This window comes from Elgaria multicarinata, chromosome 14 (assembly GCF_023053635.1).
Source record: "Elgaria multicarinata webbii isolate HBS135686 ecotype San Diego chromosome 14, rElgMul1.1.pri, whole genome shotgun sequence".
Taxonomy (NCBI): domain Eukaryota; kingdom Metazoa; phylum Chordata; class Lepidosauria; order Squamata; family Anguidae; genus Elgaria; species Elgaria multicarinata.
The window spans coordinates 29630550-29648954 of record NC_086184.1 but is presented as its reverse complement, the minus strand read 5'-3'; the positions used below and the strand labels follow the sequence as shown (position 1 = coordinate 29648954).

The window sequence follows — 18405 nt, the reverse complement described above, 5'->3', positions numbered from 1 at the left end:
AAGCAAATGCTATTTTGGGCTGCATTAATAGAATTATAGCTTCCATATAGCGTGAGGTACTGGTTCCTCTGTATTCGGCCCTGGTTAGGCCTCATCTGGAGCATTGCGTCCAGTTCTGGCCTCCACAGTTCAAGAAGGACACAGACAAGCTGGAGCGTGTTCAGAGGAGGGCAACGAGGATGATCAGGGGTCTGGAAACAAAGCCCTATGAAGAGAGACTGAAAGAACTGGCCATGTTTAGCCTGGAGAAGAGAAGATTGAGGGGAGACAGGCTAGCACTCTTCAAATTCTTAAAAGGTTGTCACACAGAGGAGGGCCAGGATCTCTTCTCGATCCTCCCAGAGTGCAGGACACAGAATAATGGGCTCAAGTTAAAGGAAGACAGATTCCAGCTGGATATCAGGAAAAACTTCCTGACTGTTAGAGCAGTATGACAATGGAACCAGTTACCTAGGGAGGTTGTGGGCTCTCCCACATTACAGGCCATCAAGAGGCTGCTGGACAACCACGTGTCAGGGATGCTTTAGGGTGGATTCCTGCATTGAGCAGGGGGTTGGACTCGATGGCCTTGTAGGTCCCTTCCAACTCTGCTATTCTATGATTCTATGAACAGAACCTGGGGATATCCTATGCCCACCCCCAAATTTGGGAGGAAGGATGGAGCTTATTTGCGTACAGGGCCTACTTGGGAAAGGAGAGCAGGATATTGTCCCCTGACCAGGGCCAGTGTCAAGGGAAGGCATGGGTGGGCACATCAAACCCCACCCCCCAAAAAAACCCAAACCCTGGAGGTGTTCTTCCTCTTCATCACTGCAACTTGCTTGTTTTCCTGCCTCTTGCTCTGGCTCAGACAAGGGTGATAGTGGCGAGCAGGAGGAGCAGCAGACGCCATGGCCTCCTTGCTCCCCGGCTCTCTGCCTGTGGAACAAGCAAGTGGGAGCCATGATGAGAAAGAAGGGGAGGATCAAAGAGCAGCTGGTTCACACGGGTGGTGAGAATGGAGACTCATCGAGGGAGGGGGGCATGGAGGGTGCCCAAGGGCCCTCAGAAACCTGGAGCTAGCCCTGACCCTGACTTCAAGCTGCATTTTGACAGCGCAATGTGCCATCAGCGGCATAAATTCACTCCCTGCCAGGTTCCAGGAGACCACCCATTGTTTTGGCTGATGCCCCCGTCAAAAGTTATGGAGCCCTGGTAATTTGGGAGGGACGGAGAGCAAAGTTGGATGTGAAAGTGTATGTGCACGGACCATCCTGGAAAGTATCAGCTATGGGTTCACAAAAGAAAGAAAAAAGGATTATGTGTTCATTATCTATACCCCACATATTTATATGCCACTATTCACTACACAAACATAATCCAAGGACAGGTGACCACAACACTAAAACATCCACTAATAATAAACAACAATACTCAAATAAAAGCAATTAACTAACAGCGGACCTAACTACTCATAAACACCCAGGTGAACAAATGGGTCTTAGCCTGACACTGAATTGCAAATAAAGTTGGTGCCAAATATATGTACCCCTCTTGGAGGAGGGCATTCCAAAGTTGGGGGGACACACCACAGAGAAGGCTGTGTCTCATGTTGTCGTGCGAGGTACTTCCCCCAGTGGTGAGATGATGAGATGGGCAAATTTAAGATCATGGGCAGGCTGGTAAAAGGAGAGGCCTTCCTTCAGGCAGCGGAGTCCCAGGCCATTCAGGGATTCGTAAGTCAACACCAGCATTTTGATTTCCACCCGGAAACGGACAGCCGGCCAAGGCAGCTCCTTCTAGATCACTGTTACGTGATCCCTGATAGCTGTGCCCGTCAGCATCTTGGCCACTGGATTTTGTACCAACTGCAACTTCTGGATCTTTTTCAAGGCCACCCCCACAAAAAGGATGCCCTCCTCCTCCTCCTCCAAAGCATGAGTCCCTGCCAATAAGCTATCTCTGCCCAGGAACATCTGTAGCTGCCACCCCACCCCAAACTGGGCACCACCTGAAACTGCCATTGAGGCCACCTGGAGCTCCAGTGACAAAACTGGATCAAGGAGTACCCCCCCACACACCCCCACACCCCACCAAACTACACATCTGCTCTCTTATGAGGACTGCAACCCCATTGAGAAGAGGCAGTCTATCCAAGAGCCATGCACCCAGAGGCCCACCGCTTTGTCAGGATTCAGTCTAAGGGCATAGCTAGACAGGGCGATATCCTGGGAATTGCCCCGGGATTGTCCCTGTGAGTTCACATGACACACAAGATCCTGGGATCAGGGCTGGGATATCACCCTACTCTTGTAGCCCACTTTTTCCGCAGTCTCAGGATGACCGCGGAACGTGTGGCTGGGCATCGTGTTTGTCCCAGCTCCTCGTGAGTAACTGTGAGGAGCTGGGACTCGGGCAAATTTATTCATTTTTAAAAATAAATTTATTTATTAAAAAAAAAAACAACCTACAGTTTGTGCATGAGCGCTCCCTCTCCTTTAAAACAAAAAAACAAAATGGCGGGTGTGACGTCCTCTTCCTCCTGGGATGTCACACGCCGCGTGTAGACATAGGGGAGATCTTGCGATAACCATATCACAAGATCCTCACCCCCCCCTTTTGTGCTAGGCACGGTAGGTCTAGTCATGGCCTAAGTGTATTGGTCCTCATCCAAACCATTACTGCCTCCAGGCACGTGTCCATTTCCTGCAAGCCACGCCTAGTTTAGATGGCAAGGAGAAATATAGCTGGGTGTCACCAGCATGACACTGACAACTGGCGCTAAATCCCTGATGACCTCTCCTAATGGCTTCAAATACATAGGAAGCTGCTTTCTACTGAGCTAGACTCCCGGTCCATGTAGCCCAGTATTGTCGGCACTGACTGGCAGCTGTGGCTCTCCAAGTTTTCAAATAGAGTTTTCCCAGCCCTACCTGGAGATACCCGGGATCGAACCTGGGACCTTCGACATGCAAAGCAGGTGATCCATCACTGAGCTACGGCCCTTCCTCTAAAGATTAGGGCTCTTGAAACTTTTTCATCTGGAGGGTCGAATTCAATTTCAGAGCAGCTCTTGGAGGTTGCATTGCAGTGGTGAGTGGGACCAAATGCAAAAGACGCTGGGTTCAAAATACCCCAGAGATCAGCATATTTTAGCTCAAAGCTCTTACTGCCAGTTACTAGATCTTAGGAGAGGAATTTCGAACATTTAGCGTGGGGGGGGGGGGGGAATGCACAAAAGCTGATTCTAGCTGCACGTAATTACACCCGACTAATATATTCAAACGCACCGTGCATTGCAAGCAACACAGACACCAGCACTCGGATCTGCATTCCGATGCACATTTAGCCGTCGGTGTGCAAGACTCTGCGCATCTAGCCACAGATGATTGCGCCCGCCCCCCGCCCTGCCCCCCCAACGGAAAGTAACTCAGCCATAAGGATGGCTCAGGATAATTGTCTCAAGGCAAAACAACGAGATCCACACTGGAAATCAAGCCTTGAAGATTATTGCAGCCTTCGTCGAACGATACTTCAGAGCTATGCGCCTCTCCTTCCCTGTTACGGGATCAAGGAACAAACGCAGGAAGCAAGACGAGAGGCACTCTGCGAGGGATCACGGCCGCAACGGAGGAACCCTGGTTTGGCTGCTGTCCAAGCGACAGCGCGCCGAGCATAATGGTTAATCCAGCTATGCAAACAAAGCGTATTTTTGCCCAGTCTGTGTCCTGGCAGCCCCTTTTCCTTACTCCTTTGTCTAAGATGTGAGCAAGAAAATGGGGGTGGAGGTGGGAGAAATTCCCGCTGACTCCCGCCTTGGTAATATTGAAACCCTCAGATGTGAGGGAAAGGAAAGGAAAGGAACCTCTCGTGCAAGCACTGAGTCATTACTGACTCTTGGAGGGATGCCAGCTTTCGCTGACGTTTTCTTGGCAGGCCTTATAGCGGGGTGGTTTGCCGTTGCCTTCCCCGGCCATTATTACCTTTCCCCCACCTAGCTGGGTACTCATTTTACCGACCTCGGGAGGATGGAAGGCTGAGTCTACCCGAGCCGGCTGCCTGAAACCAGCTTCCGCTGGGATCGAACTCAGGTCGTGGGGAGAGTTTCAGCTGCAGAAACTGATCAATGCTCTGGTGTGTTTAACACATGGGGTGGGGTGGTATTAAGTGCTTTTGTTTTGGTACAAAGGACTCGTTTTTGCAGATATGATTTTGCTCAGGGCAGCAGGGAGAAGAAGTGCAGCTACTGAAGAACCTTTCTAACATAGCAGTCAAAGGCAGAGTTGCCCCGTCCTAACGTCTTTTGGGTCTGGTCAACTCTTCCTCAACTCAGGATGGCCTCCTTGCACACTGGGGCGCTAAAGGAGCTGTTGATAAGCAGACCGGAGGCTTACATAGGAGCTAGAGCAAGCGTGTAGAACCTAAGGCCCAGGATCAAATCCGACCCACATGATCCAGCCTTCCAAGGTTGTCTAGGTGGCCCTACCCCATCTCCTGGCCCGACTCTTTTCTCCTGATTACCAACCGTTTGGTGATTTCCCAGATTTTGTGCAGTTCCCCCCACATCTAAAAGTTGAAATGTCTCTTAATGACTTCCAGGAAGGGCGTTTAGATTGTAGAATCATAGAATAGCAGAGTTGGAAGGGTCCTGCTCAATGCAGGAATCCACCGTAAAGCACCCCTGACAGATGGCTGTCCAGCTGCCTCTTGAAAGCCTCTGGAGTGGGACAGCCCATGACCTCCCTAGGTCATGGGTTCCATTGTCTAATATGCTAGTATTTCGGCCCTGTCCCTTTTTACCTTTGGGCCAAAAGAGTTCCAACGCCCTTGAGATGGAAGCTTTAATCTTCCTTGATTCTTATCCAGGCAGATGCTTCCATGAGCTCCCCCTTACTCCCTAGCAGACTGATGTACGGCTAGCCAGGCATTTCACTGGCAGCCCTGACAGTCCTGCCTGGGATGGCGTCTCCCCTGTTTCTGTACTCCTGGGGATGATGAGGATGGGTCTGAGAGACGTCCAGCAGCCCAGGCAATGGACGTGGAGATCTCTGATCCTGGTGGTGTCATGACTTGTGGGAGTCTGCTGGTGTGTGCATGTCTAACTCTCCTTGCTCGTCTTCTGAGACCCCAGATTCCAGGTCTGGGTAGGGCTGAGTCCTGATAGTACGCTATTGTCAGGGTATCATTTATGCCTAGTGCTAAATTCTGCCAAAGCACATTAGGGTAGTTACTCTCTATAGAACTCCTAAGGATTAAAGGGTTATGGTTTTGTTGTTTTGTTTTAATGGAAAGTTTGTGGTCCTTACAGTTGCCTGACAGTATTTGGTCAATCATGCCTAATAATTGTTATTGTAACTGTTTGTAATATCATATTTTAAATGTGATTCTAATATTGACACTTGAACTGCTTAGGGATTCTATTGTATTCAGCGGTACATAAATATTGCTAATAAATTATAAATAAAATCACAGCAGCCACAGGAACTGCAGAATAAGATTTGCAGGGCTCCAAATAGATCTTTAAATGTGTAGAACATACTGTGCAAAATAAAATAAACCAAGCAGATTTCTTTAATTTGCAGACTCGATACAAGTAAAAAAACACCATAAGCAGCTCTTTTTGTGGCACAGAATTTTGGTTATGGGTGAAAAAACTTTGGCAGGTCTTAGAGTCCCTTGCAGGTGGAAAAACTGGAGCTCAAATAGAAATGTTCAGAAGCCTCAATTACCCCAAGCCTGGACAAAAGAGATACATCTCTGCAGTGTGTGGAGTCAGTGTGGTGTAGTGGCTAAAGTGTTGGGCTGGGAGTCGGGAGATCCGGGTTCTAGTCCCCACTTGGCCCTGGAAACCCACTGGGTGACTTTGGGCCAGTCACAGGCTCTCAGCCTAACCTACCCCACAGGGTTGTTGTGAGGATAAAATGGAGAGGAGGATTATGTATGCCACCTTGAGTTCTTCGGAGGAAAAAAAGGCAGGATATAAATGCAATAATAAATAAATAAAATGTGCAGAGGTCTCTGCCAGAAAGCACCCTACAGGTAGATTCTACAATTCTGCAAAGCAGGGAGAGGCCACCTCCATGGGCCTATTCCCCCTCCCCCTGGAACACACAGGGAGGGGGGCACGCCCGTCCCTGCCAAATTTGCTGCTGAAAAAAAAGGAGCAGTTTTTCATGCGCCTTATTTTGACAGCGCGCAGGGCTTGCATTAGAACAAAATTTTGCTCTAATGTCCAGGGAGCCCAGTTTTGTTTTAAAACAAGGGGTGCATGCTCCCCACATGCCTTGCCTTAAAGAGGAATCTCCACAAATCGGCCAGGGGCCTTCTGAGCCGTGCCAAGACTGCCCTCAGTGTAGTTCGGATGGTTGCACACCACAGACTTGGGGGAGCTTTTGGGCCAAGATCGGAAATTAATTCGGCCTCTTGAAGGACTTGTAATGAGAGTTCAGCGGCTGGCGCTTGTGCCAAGTTGCAAAAGTGCTCCCGGAAACCTTAATGGGAGGATGCCGGAGCGCCTTAATTGGATAAGTACAGGGCACAGAGGACGGTCAAGCCACCAATGTCAAGATAGCCTAATTGCTTAAACCCAACCTCGCTGCCGTAACGGACAGGGGGTGGGGAAGGAGAGGAGAACCTGCTGGGGCACAGGTGCTGCTTCACAGTGCTCCAACGACCTTGCCCCTGATGGGTTGTTTCCTAAGCTCTGTGCTCTTAGGAAATGCCCTGATAGCATATTTGCCGGAGAAGAGTATGCATAAAGTTTCTTCCCAACGGGCCCATAGCCGCCTTGTTGACCTTGGACAGCCCATCCTCCCTCCAATTGCATCTGGGCACAGGTATAGGGCTGTTTGTGGTTCTTTAAGCATTAAGTACACATTGCTGCAGGGCTTGAAAGCTAATTAAAACCACCAGCCTGCAATTCTGCAAAGCCGAAGACAGTGGTGGCTGGTGGCTCTGATGTCAGTGGGGCACGAAATCCGCGCCAGGTGTCTGTCAGGACCAGTCAGAACTCTAAAGGAGCTAGCCAGGGTGTGGAAGCATTCTTGTGCAAAATGTTTGCCTAATATACACATTTTTAGAAGCCATTTTCCTGTTATAATACATTTTTAATGTTATTTTCACTAACATCCGCTATTTTGTGTGCATGTTCCCCTATTATACTCGTTTTTTAATTGAAAAACACCACTGCAATCAATTCACTTGATTGCAAAACTCCATTGCAAAATTCAGAGAAGTGTGGATCTCGAAGGATATGAGTTTCGGTTCGCTTACTGGTTCAAAAGTGAGAAATCAGGTATGGTGACACTAAAATGTGAACCAAGCGTGTTTCTCTCCCATCACTCATCACTACACATGCAGCAAATTTCAAAGCAGTTGATGCTCGAAAGTACAAGAGCAGCATCTGATACATAACCCAAGAAACTATTTATAAAGAGAAGTATTCTGTTATCAAGAGCACTGAAGAAAATAAACGCATGAACTGTTCAAATTCTAAATTCTACAAGCTGGTTCTTTTGATGTTATAAAAATCCAAGGTGAGGGTCTTTAACAAACAAAAGAGAAAAGCCAACATTATCAAGAGACTGATGTGGTTGGCAAAAGCTCCAGCCTCATTAGGTTACCAGGTGGAAGACCCCAAGGCATCCCGGTAGTGAGTCTACCTTCTCACCGCCATCGTTACCACCACCACCACCACCTCCTCCTCCTCTTTTCCATCATGGCTGTCGCTTGCTTGGTTGATAGGGAGAGAGCCAAGGAGCAAGGAGGCCGGGGCATCTCAAGTTCCTCCTTTTCACCACCACCCTTGCCCAGATCAATCTGAGAGGAGTGTGAGCAAGCAGGTTGCCATGATGAAGAAGAGGAGCAACTTCAGGGGGTCTTTATCAGTGGGCCCCTGCTGGGGTGTGGCCCTTAACAGGTGTCCAACCCTTAATGCTAGCCTTGGAAGACACCTCTGAAATAGCCATTTAAAAAGGTCAGTCCTTTCAAAAAGCTGATGGCACTTAGCCTGGAGAAGAGAAGATTGAGGGGAGATATGATAGCACTCTCCAAATATTTAAAAGGTTGTTACACAGAGGAGGACCAGGACCTCTTCTCGATCCTCCCAGAGTGCAGGACACGGAATAACGGGCTCAAGTTAAAGGAAGTCAGATTCCGGCTGGACATCAGGAAAAACTTCCTGACTGTTAGAGCAGTACAACAATGGAATCAGTTACCTAGGGAGGTTGTGGGCTCTCCCACACTAGAGGCCTTTAAGACACAGCTGGACAACCATCTGTCAGGAATGCTTTAAGGTGGATTCCTGCATTGAGCAGGGGGTTGGACTCGATGGCCTTGTAGGCCCCTTCCAACTCTGCTATTCTATGATTCTATGAAATGCGTAATGTTCAGCCTGTATGGTGTTTGAGACATAAAGTTCTGAGCTTTCTGTTTTAAGTGTTGGCGGGGGAGAGCAGAGAGGCACTTGAAGAGCTAATTCAAGTTCTGATTCATGAGCAGTAGTTAGCTGTTGCCCAGTTTGCAGATAAAGAGTTTGGTAAAGAGTTTGTATAAGCTCTAGCTAGTGAGAACGGTCGTGATTTCAGACAATGGCTTGTCCACTAACTAGAGTTTAAACAAACCACAATTCTTTAGTTTCCAATGTTCAGGGAATTGTGGCTAGTTTTAAACCAGAAGTGGACGCTTCTGATCCCTGGCATGCAAAAGAGGAGAAGGAGCACATGGTACAGATGATGCTGTGAAATTATCTCTAAGCCACTTGGGTTTGAAATTACTATTACGGCCTTCTCAGAGTATTGCGATAAAAACTCATTGATTATAAATTTTGTAAAATCTAAAATTATGGTTTTCTCTTGGTTATAGAAAAAGTTTTGCTGGACACTAAAGGGAAATAATTTGGAACAGGTTAAAGAATTTAAGTACCTAGGGCTTTATTTCCAATATAATCCTAAGTGGAACTTACAACACAAAAATGCACTCAATTCTGCAAAACGCAGTGTATTGCTGTTCATTTTTTATTACACCCAAGGTGGTCATAGTATTACTCCAGCCCTCAGAGTATTCAGAGCCAAGTCACTGAATCAGTTATTATATGGTGTCCCTGTACGGATTGAGACAACTAATTCTGCTCTGGGAAAAGCCCAAGAATTTTGGTTGCGTTGTATTTTGGGTGCGCTTCATTGTGTAGGATATGTGGCCATGTAAAGAAAATTGATCACGAACTAGAGTTTAAACAAAACACAGTTCCTTGGGTTCCAATGTATGGGGAACCGTGGCTAGTTTTAAACCAGAAGCAGTCTCCACCAGGCCAGGAACAAAGTTTTGGCCCATGGCCATGCTGGCTGGGGATGTTGGGAGTCGTAGTCCAACTCATCAGGAGGGTGATGGGCTTCAGACAGCTGTGTTACAGCATGAAATAAAGATAATTGTATCTTAGGGCGCAATCCTACGCATGTTTAGACAGAAAAAAGTCCTGCAATTCCCAGTATGCCTCAGCCAGCCATGTTGAAGGACTTCTTTTCTGTCTAAACATGCACAGAATTGCGCCCCTCCTTTAAAAAAAAATGGTCACAGAACACAAACATTCTTTTGATTGGCTCATGCAAGATGGCAGGCATGTAGGGACTCCTGCTGGGCTTGCGTAAGGCGGCATCTCTGTGAACTCGTTACTCTATGTAGGTGCTGCACATGCAGCCTCCACAAATTCCCATAGTTCGAGAGAACCAGTGAATGTGTGATGGAGAGCCCACATTGAGTCAGGCCTGTGGCTGGCCTATGTGGATCCAGAAGTGCCATCTAGACAGCTTGGGTCCAGGTTATTTGAAGGAACGCCTCCTCCCATATATACCTGCCCGGACCTTAAGATCATCCTCAGGGGTCCTTCTCCGTGAGCCCCTGCCAAAGGAAGTGAGGCAGGTGGCTACTAGGAGGAGGGCCTTCTCTGCTGTGGCACCCTGGCTGTGGAATGAGCTCCCTAAGGAGGTTCGCTTGGCACCTACACTATATTCTTTCAGACGCCAGGTGAAGACCATTTTATTTTCTCAGTATTTTAACTCCTAATTTAACTTAAATTTAAACTTTGCTGTTTTAATCTCATATTTTAACCTATATTAATTTTTGCTGTGTGGTTTTATTCTGGTTGTGCTTTTTATATTGTATTTTGTATTTGTGTTTTAAATTTGTTGGTTGTTTTTATGCTCTTCATGGTTTTAATTTTTGTGAACCGCCCAGAGAGCTTCGGCTATTGGGCGGTATAAAAATGTAATAAATAAATAAATAAATAAATAGCTGAAAGGACCCTGAAACCACAGACTTTGCAGTGGCTGCCCACACAGCAGCCAGTGGACGGGCAGGGCTCACAGAAACTTGACCTCCACTCACAAGAGACGGTTTTCTCTCTGGCTACCAGCTTTCCACTAATCTGAGCCATTATTATATATTTATATACCGCCTCATAGCCGAAACTCTCTGGGCAGTTTACAAAGATTAAAACGTTGAACATATACAAAATTAAAAACCATAAAAGCACAAAATTTTAAAAAAACATAAAAGCAATACACACACACACACACACACACACACACGTAAAACTCTCAGCAGATTCATGGTCAATTAAAAACTCAGCATATGCTGTTAAATGCCTGGGAGAAAAGTCTTGACCTGGCACCGAAAAGATAACAATGTTGGCACCAGGCGGGCCCCATCGTGGAGATTGTTCCACAATTGGGGGGCCACCACTGAAAAGGCCCTCTCCCTTGTTGCCGTCCTCCGAGCTTCCACTAGTTGTGAGATTGAACCCCAACAACGAATCGCTCAGCAGCACTTTCACAAAGCATCCCAAAGGCCACGCTTCAGCATCCCTACTCCTAAGTAAGTAGATCTCCTGTTGCAAAACACCCCCCTCGGCTGCATGCAGCAGATCCCTGTCACCCCAGATGCACGCCTCAATTACCCACAACAGCTCCCCTGCCTGCAAAACGCACCCCTCAGTTCTATGCATCAGTTCTCTTGCTTGTAAAATGCCTGTTTCAAAATCTTTGCCGGAGCCCCGTTCTTTGCAGGGTAGTTGAAGGTTAATTGCCTTGAAATACTCTCTTATCCCTATGAGTGAGGGAGATAAATGGCAAAAGAACCTTTCAGGCTGAAGTCTCCCCATCCCAGACCTAAAGGATTATTATTAAAATGTAAACTTTGGAATTGTTTTAAGTTTTAATTGTAAGTTGCCTCGGGGGTTTCATTTTGGTTCATGACTCATATATAAATGAATGAAATGTATGTATGGTGCCTTCCGTAGGGTGAAAGCGGCTCCTTTCAGATTTATTTATTTAAAACAGTTCTTGGCTGCCTTCAGGGCAGACGCCCTCACAAGACAGCTTACAACAATGAAATACATAAAAGCAGTTAAAATATTAAAAGCAATAAAACATGATAACAATAAAATAGCTATTAAAATAAAACAATAAAACCAGCAGGAACAACAATAGCAGCAATAATCATGGGAAGGTCACAGTAAAATAAAATGTTTTTAAGGGCTTCTTAAAAGCCTGCAAGGGTGGTGCATGGGCGGACCTCCGATGGGAGTTTGTTTCTGAGGTTTGAGGCCACTGCAGAGAAGGCCCTGTCACATGTGATCACCCACCTAATTGCTCTCACAGGTGGGCAAACGAGAAGGGCCTCTCTTTCTGATCTTAAAGTGCTGATATGGAGTCAACCACACCTTGGCTTGAGGACTTTGCCAGTACCTGTCATCAAGGAACTAGCCACATTTATTCCCACTGGTCCCCTTCAGATGTTTGGTAAAAACATCTGAACGGGGCACCAATTTCTAAAATAGCACTGATATTTGCTTGAGAGAAAAATGACTGTTCCCATTGAATTAATTCCCTGGTCTGAAACATTTCTCATGTATATTTTAGTCAACTAACTAGTAAGATCCAGACAAGGAATCTACTAAAAAGTCTTCTAGTTCCTACATTTCCACACCCTCCAGAATCCGACACAGCTGTAGAAGTAAAATTTCTGGAAATTTTGAAGCCACATGGAGAAAAAATGGGTTAAAAAAGAAGAAAAACAAGAAGAGGGTGGTGATCCATGACAGGGCTTTCTTAGCAGTGGCACCCCAACTCTGGAATACATTCACCAGGCAGGTTTGCCTGGCATCAGATCCTGTGGAGGCTGGTGGCTCTGATGTCAGTGGAGTGGTAAATCCGCTCCAGGTTTCAGTCAGAACTCTAAAGGAGCTCTCCAGTGTGCAAAGCATCTTGGATAGCTCTTTTAGAGTACTGACTGGCTCTCACCAAACCCCGGAATGGATTTACCGCCCCACTGACATCAGGGCCACCAGCCTCCATTAACCAGATCCAATATATTTTGGTGCCAAGTGATCTTTTTATTTGCACAGACTTTTAGCGTGTTGTTTTATTGTCATTTTTATTCCGGCTTTTAGTTTCTCTCCTACTCCGTTTCATTGACTTTTATGGGCTGTGGCGGTTTCATTTTATGTTAGGCCACTTTGGGAGGTGTTTGGCTTGAAAAGCAGCACGCAGGTAACCCATATAAAGAAATAACCCAGGTGTATCAAGGGGAATCTGGATAGGTTTGCCCAGGGGAACAAAAAGATGCACCCACTTACAGCTACTTCTGCAAAACTATGACATTCACAGGAGCCCTCAGCCAGGGCCACATTCAGGGCGGCAAGTGACCCAGGTGAGCGCCTGGGGCGGGCTGCCTCAGGAAGCACCTCTCATGGGCTACTAAATACAAATAATAATAAGGCATTCAAACACTGAACAAATGGACAGGTGCCAAGGAAGAGCATCATTTAGCCTAGGGAGGCCTGCCTTTGAATCTGGTTGTATCAGAACAGGGATGGGCTAAAAGTAGATCTCCAGATGTTTTGGACTTCAACCCCCAGCATTCCTGAGCATTGGCTATACCAGCAGGGGCTTCTGGGAGCTGAAGTCCAAAACATTTGGAGATTTATCTTTTTTGCCCACCACTGCCTTAGAGCAAGGATGGGGAAACTTGTGGGCCTCCAGCTGATGTTGGACTGCCTCTCCCTTAAGCCGTCACCATTGGCTATGCTGGCCAGGTCTGATGGGAGCTGCAGCCCACTAACATCTGGAGGCCCACACCCCTCCCACCCTTGACTTGGACAGAGCAGGGGTTCTGCTTTCCACCAGGACTCATACACCGCCTGCCTCGTACCCGTAAGTCCAAGGAACAGCTCTAGTCTAGACCCAAATGGGGACCCACCATCCCTGCAGCCTCCGAGGCATGCAGCCTACAGCAGGGTGAGCCACAGAGCCTCATCCACCAGCTTTCTCTCCGTCTGAAGCAGCTGGAAACGAGGAGCCGGAGGAAAAGTCACCTCTACCGAAGCCACCGCTTGCACGTTAAACAAACAAACACTCTCTAGGGTGGTGGTGGTGGGCAGAAGGCCGGTCTCCAGATGTTTTGGGACTTTCTGCCCACACCTGCTCTAGGGCAGCCTTCCCCAACCTGGCACCCTCCAGATGTGTTGGACTAGAGGCCTTCAAGAGGCAGCTGGACAGCCATCTGTCAGGGATGCTTTAAGGTGGATCCCTGCATTGAGCAGGGGGTTGGACTTGATGGCCTTAGAGGGCCCTTCCAACTCTACTATTCTGTGATTCTATGAGTCCAACACATCTGGAGGGCGCCGGGTTGGGGAAGGCTGCCGGACGGCTACACGTCCTTCCCCTGACGATGGTGGTCGCCCCCACTTACACTCCCCCGCCCCCTTTTCTCCTCCGCTGCCCCCGATTGGTCGGAAAACGTCTCCTTCGGCGCCAGGCGTCCTCAGCCGCCGCCACTTCATTGGCCCGCGCGGACCGTCAATCCGACTGTGGGCCCAAAAGAGTGACCACCTCGGACGTCCCCCCCCCGCCCCGCTCGGCATTCCACCCTCACCCCCCCGGCCCCGGCCCAGTCTCTGGGCCAGCCCGGACAAGCCGCGGGCGGACGCGCCCCGTCCCTCGGCAAGCGCGGCGCCCGGCGAAAAGCAGCGCTCCGAGCCGAGGCGGCTTCCCGGACTCCTCCGCCCCCTGCAGGCTGCCGAGCGGGGAAAGTTCAGGCTGAACTTTCGCCCGGGGTGGGGTGGGATGGGGGGCAAAAGCGAGGCGACGTTTCCAGCAAATCCCCCCCCCATGCACATTTAACCCCTTCCTCCCCAAAGCCCCCAGAGGTGCAGCGCCCTGCTCCAAATTTGGAAACCGATCTCTGTGTGTACGCGGCCCCCCTCTTCTTCTGGAAGCAGCAGCTCTCCCTTCCCTGCAGCCAGCTACCACGGGAAGGGGTGCCCCTCCTCTTCACAACGCACCCACCGCCCCCTCTTCCGAGGCGCCCTGCTCCCAGCTCCGGGGGATGCGGCGCGCGCGCCCCGACGCGTTTCTCCCCGTCCCTCCACCCCGGCTGCGCGCCCCGCTTACCTCGGCCCCGGTGATCGTCGAGCTCCGGCGACCTGCGACGGTGCGGCCCGGGACGCGGAGCCCTGCAGCCCCCCGACCCCCCTGCGCTCGCTCCCGGCTAGCAGGATCGCTTCCTTCCCCCTTCCGTCGGCGCTGCTGCAGGGAAGCCCGAGCCGATCGGATTACAGCTGCAGCCGCGACTCGAGAGGGAGAACTTTTAGTCTCCTCCCCCTCCAAGCAGAAGGGAAGGGGGGGGGGACACACACAGGGGTCGTCGTCTGGAGGAGGGGGGCGGAGAGGCTTGGTCCCGCCCAGGAGCAGGTAGAGAACAATTTTAATGAGCGTTTGGGGGACCTGCCAAAAGCATGAATTGCACTAATAGGGATTTTCCTTGCAATCCAGTTAATCTTCGCTTCTTTTTTTAAAAAAATAAGTAAGACTCCTCTGGAGTAAGTAGGTTGTGGATCGCGGCCTTGGATGGTCCGAGTAACTGCGCACGGGTTCGGCCTCCAAAGTTTCGGTCGCTGCCATCTCCGAACGTTTCCGTGGGAGTAGGTCCTTACGGAACTGAGGAAACTTTGCACGCGATCGGGCTGCAGGAACCCTTGGCGCACCGGAGAGGCTGGGGAGAGAAAAAGGGTCTGCGTAACCCTAGGCATGTCTGCTTGGAAGTAAATCCCACTAGAGTCAAATGGATTTACTTCCAGGTAAGCGTTATATAGGACCGCAGCATAGCAGAGAGGAAAGACGTATTTAAGTCTAATAGCGTCATCCGCTTCTCCGCCCCCCTCCATCCCCCATTACTTCCCGGAGAAGAAAGAGGAAGTAAACAAAGACCACATGGGCCATTCAGGGGCTGTTTTTATTATCAGGCAGCTCTTCTAGCACACTGCAGGGGGGGGGGGGGGAAATGGGTTAAAAGGGGTCCATTTTGTGACAGGAAAAAAAAGCAAGAGGGACCCGGAGGTGGAAGTGGCCATCTAAAGGACGTGAGAAAAACCAAGAGTGGGCAGTAGCAAACGTGAGATAAAACGCTTGTCTGATGAACCCCTTAGGTACCCTGTTTCCCTGAAAGTAAGACATCCCCCGAAAATAAGACCTACTTCCAGTTTTGCCTCTCGCTGTAATATAAGGCATCCCCCCGAAAATAAGACCTTTTTTTTTGTTCAACAATAAATGTGTACCGTATTCTTCCTCATGGAAAAATAAGACATCCCCTGAAAATAAGACCTAGCGCATCTTTGGGAGCAAAAATTAATATAAGACACTGTCTTATTTTCGGGGAAACAGGGTATGTTCCACTCAAGGTAGGTGTCATATTAGAACAGCCTGGCCATGTTAGCTGGGAATTATGGGAGTTGCAGTCCCACACATCCTTACCCAGGTTGGTGAAGGCTGTTACCAGGGCGTGCATTTTGCATTTTGGCTCTTGCCTGGTTCCAGTCCTACTTGGATGGAAGGGCTCAGGTGGTTACCATGGGCACCTGTACATCTACCCCCACATCCCTCCCCTGTGGTGTTCCACAGGGTTCCATCCTCTCACCTTTCATGTTCAATGTATATGTGAGGCCGCTGGCAGAGTTAATTAGAGCCCATGGGCTGAGGAACCATATGGATGCTGATGATACCCAGCTTTACATCTCGGTGGGGTCTGACATTGGCGAGGCAGTTGCTACTCTGTCTTGGTGCCTGGCTGAGATCTGTAACTGGATGTCTAGGAGTAAACTAAAGCTTAACCCGGGGAAGACTGAGCTGATGGTGATTGGCCGAGGTCAGCGGCTGGCAGACTTGAGGCAGGAGCTCGTAGATCTGCCTATTTCAGGAATCCGACCAAGGACTGTGACTGAGGCGCGGGACCTGGGTGTTATTCTTGACCAGTCCCTAACTATGGCATCACAGGTGGGGGCCGTGGTTCGGAGTTGCTTTTATCAACTCCATGTGCTCTGCCAAATTTGCCCCTTTCTGTCAGAGGTTGGTCCAGGCCCTGGTTCTTTCCAGACTGGACTATTTCAACCTGTTGTATGCAGGGCTTCTCTTGAAGCAAATCCAACGCCTACTGGCTGTACAAAATGCAGCAGCCAGGTTGGTCGAGGGGCTCCCAAAGTGGTCTTCTATCACTTTGGTGCTTCAAGAGCTCCATTGGCTGCTAGGGTGCGCTGCAAGGTCTTGTTGACCATGTATAAAGCCCTGCATTGCTTGGGTCCTGGATACCTGAGCACTCGCCTCTCTCCTGTGTCTCACCATTGGCAGACTCGCTCTCAGGAGCAGGGTGACCTGATGGTCCCCCGCTACAAACTGGGATGTGCGGGGGCCAGGGCTTTTTCAGTGGCTGGCTCCCAGTTATGGAATAATGTGCCCCTGGAGACTAGACAGGCTCCCACTCTCAATTGCTTCAAACACCTTTGTAAGGCGTTTTTATTTTCACAAGAGTTTGGGGAGGGGGTGGTTTAAATTGGGGTTGAGGGCTTTTAATGGTTTGAGGGTGAGGGTTTTAAATGGAATTGTTTTATATGTTATTGTAAAGCGCCTCAATGCCAGAAATGGTGAGGCGGTGCTATAAAAATGCTTTAAATAAATAAATAAAAAATTTCAAGGACCTGCAGAAGGTGCCACTTAGCAGTGGATCTGCTCCTACTTGGAGGAACGGTTCCAGAAGGTGGCGCTGCTCGGCCCCTCCACATTTACTCTGTACAGCACCATGTACATTGATGGTGCTATATAAATAAATAATAATAATAATAATTCATGCTTTGGGGTTCCACTGGGTTCTAGTCTTCCCCCTCATGCTTTTTAACATCTGCATGAAACCGCTGGGAGAGGTCACCTGGGATTTGGCGTGAGGTGTCTCCGGTATGCCGATGACGCTCAGCTCTATTTTTCAATTTAATCTGACATAAGTGAGGTGGTGGCTGTCCTGAACCAGCGCTTGGGCCCGGGAATGGACTTGATGAGGGCAAACAAACTGAGGGCCTTGCTAGACCTGCCGGATAATCCAGCCTGGAGTCAGGCGACGGCGCGCTGCAACTAGCACGCGCCATCGCCCTTTTCCACATATAAGACGCAACGGGGCAAAGGGAAGCCCCATCGCGTCCGCCATTTTATTTAAACCTTAAAGGGTCTTGTGCGCAGGAGCGCACCGCCTCCGGACAAGGTAAGTTCAAAAATAAATAAATATAGGGTCCCCCGCTCCCCCTGCCCCTAATTTCCCCCACACACAATTCCTTATGCCCCCCCGCCCGCTCGCCCGTCCTCCCCCCTTCACCGATGCCCTGTCCTCCCCCATCCCCCTTCCTCGATGCCCCTTCCCTGATGCCCGATGCCCTGTCCTTCTTCACCCCCATCCCCCTTGCCCGATGCCCAATGCCCCTTCCCCGATGCCCTGTCCTTCTTTCCCTCATCCACCTTCCCCGATGCCCGTTCCCCGATGCCCGATGCCCTGTCCTTCTTCCCCCCCATCCCCCTTCCCCCCATCCCCCTTCCCTGATGCCCGTGCCCGTTCTTTTTCCCCCTCCTCTCCTGCCAGGTCCGGCCTTTCCCCCGGCCCCTCTCTCCCCCCCCCCCCGTGATCCCCCCCAGCCCGATGGGCACAGCGCTCCTATGAGCGCTGTGCCCAGTCCGTGGCTTCTCCCGGCTACTCGCGAGTAAGCAAGCAGCCGGGAAAACCCACGGACCCTGCTAGACTTTCCGCAGCCCCGGCCTCAGGCCGGGGCTGCGGAAAAGCTGGGCCATAAGCGAACCTACTTATTCCGGCTTAAGGGAGACATTAGCCCGGCCTGACCCTGGAATCCCTTGTGCGTCATCTGGATGCACAGGAGGGAGACCGGGCCTCACACCATGCTAACGCCTGGTCTAGCAACGGCCTGAGACTCAATCCAGACAAGATGAAAGTATTCTATTGCCTGTTTGAGCTGGGGGTCCCGGTCCCGCTAAAGCACATACAAGGCCAGTGTTGAGAGTGTTGGGTGGCAACCTGGGAGACCCAGGTTCAAGGCCCCACTGA

The 18405-nt window shown here is 49.7% G+C and overlaps 2 protein-coding genes across 4 annotated transcripts in view; one reads left to right on the top strand and one right to left on the bottom strand.

Annotated features, from left to right (window-relative positions):
• Positions 1–14487, bottom strand: part of CCDC102A (coiled-coil domain containing 102A) — a 60354-nt gene extending 45867 nt beyond the window's left edge. For both annotated transcript variants that reach the window (XM_063141359.1, XM_063141360.1), the window contains exon 1: positions 14427–14487. The gene's annotated coding sequence lies outside the window, so the exon portion shown is untranslated. The remainder of the gene's footprint in view (positions 1–14426) is intronic.
• Positions 1–18405, top strand: part of TMEM170A (transmembrane protein 170A) — a 382399-nt gene that overhangs the window by 213437 nt on the left and 150557 nt on the right. The gene's annotated exons all lie outside the window — the stretch shown is intronic.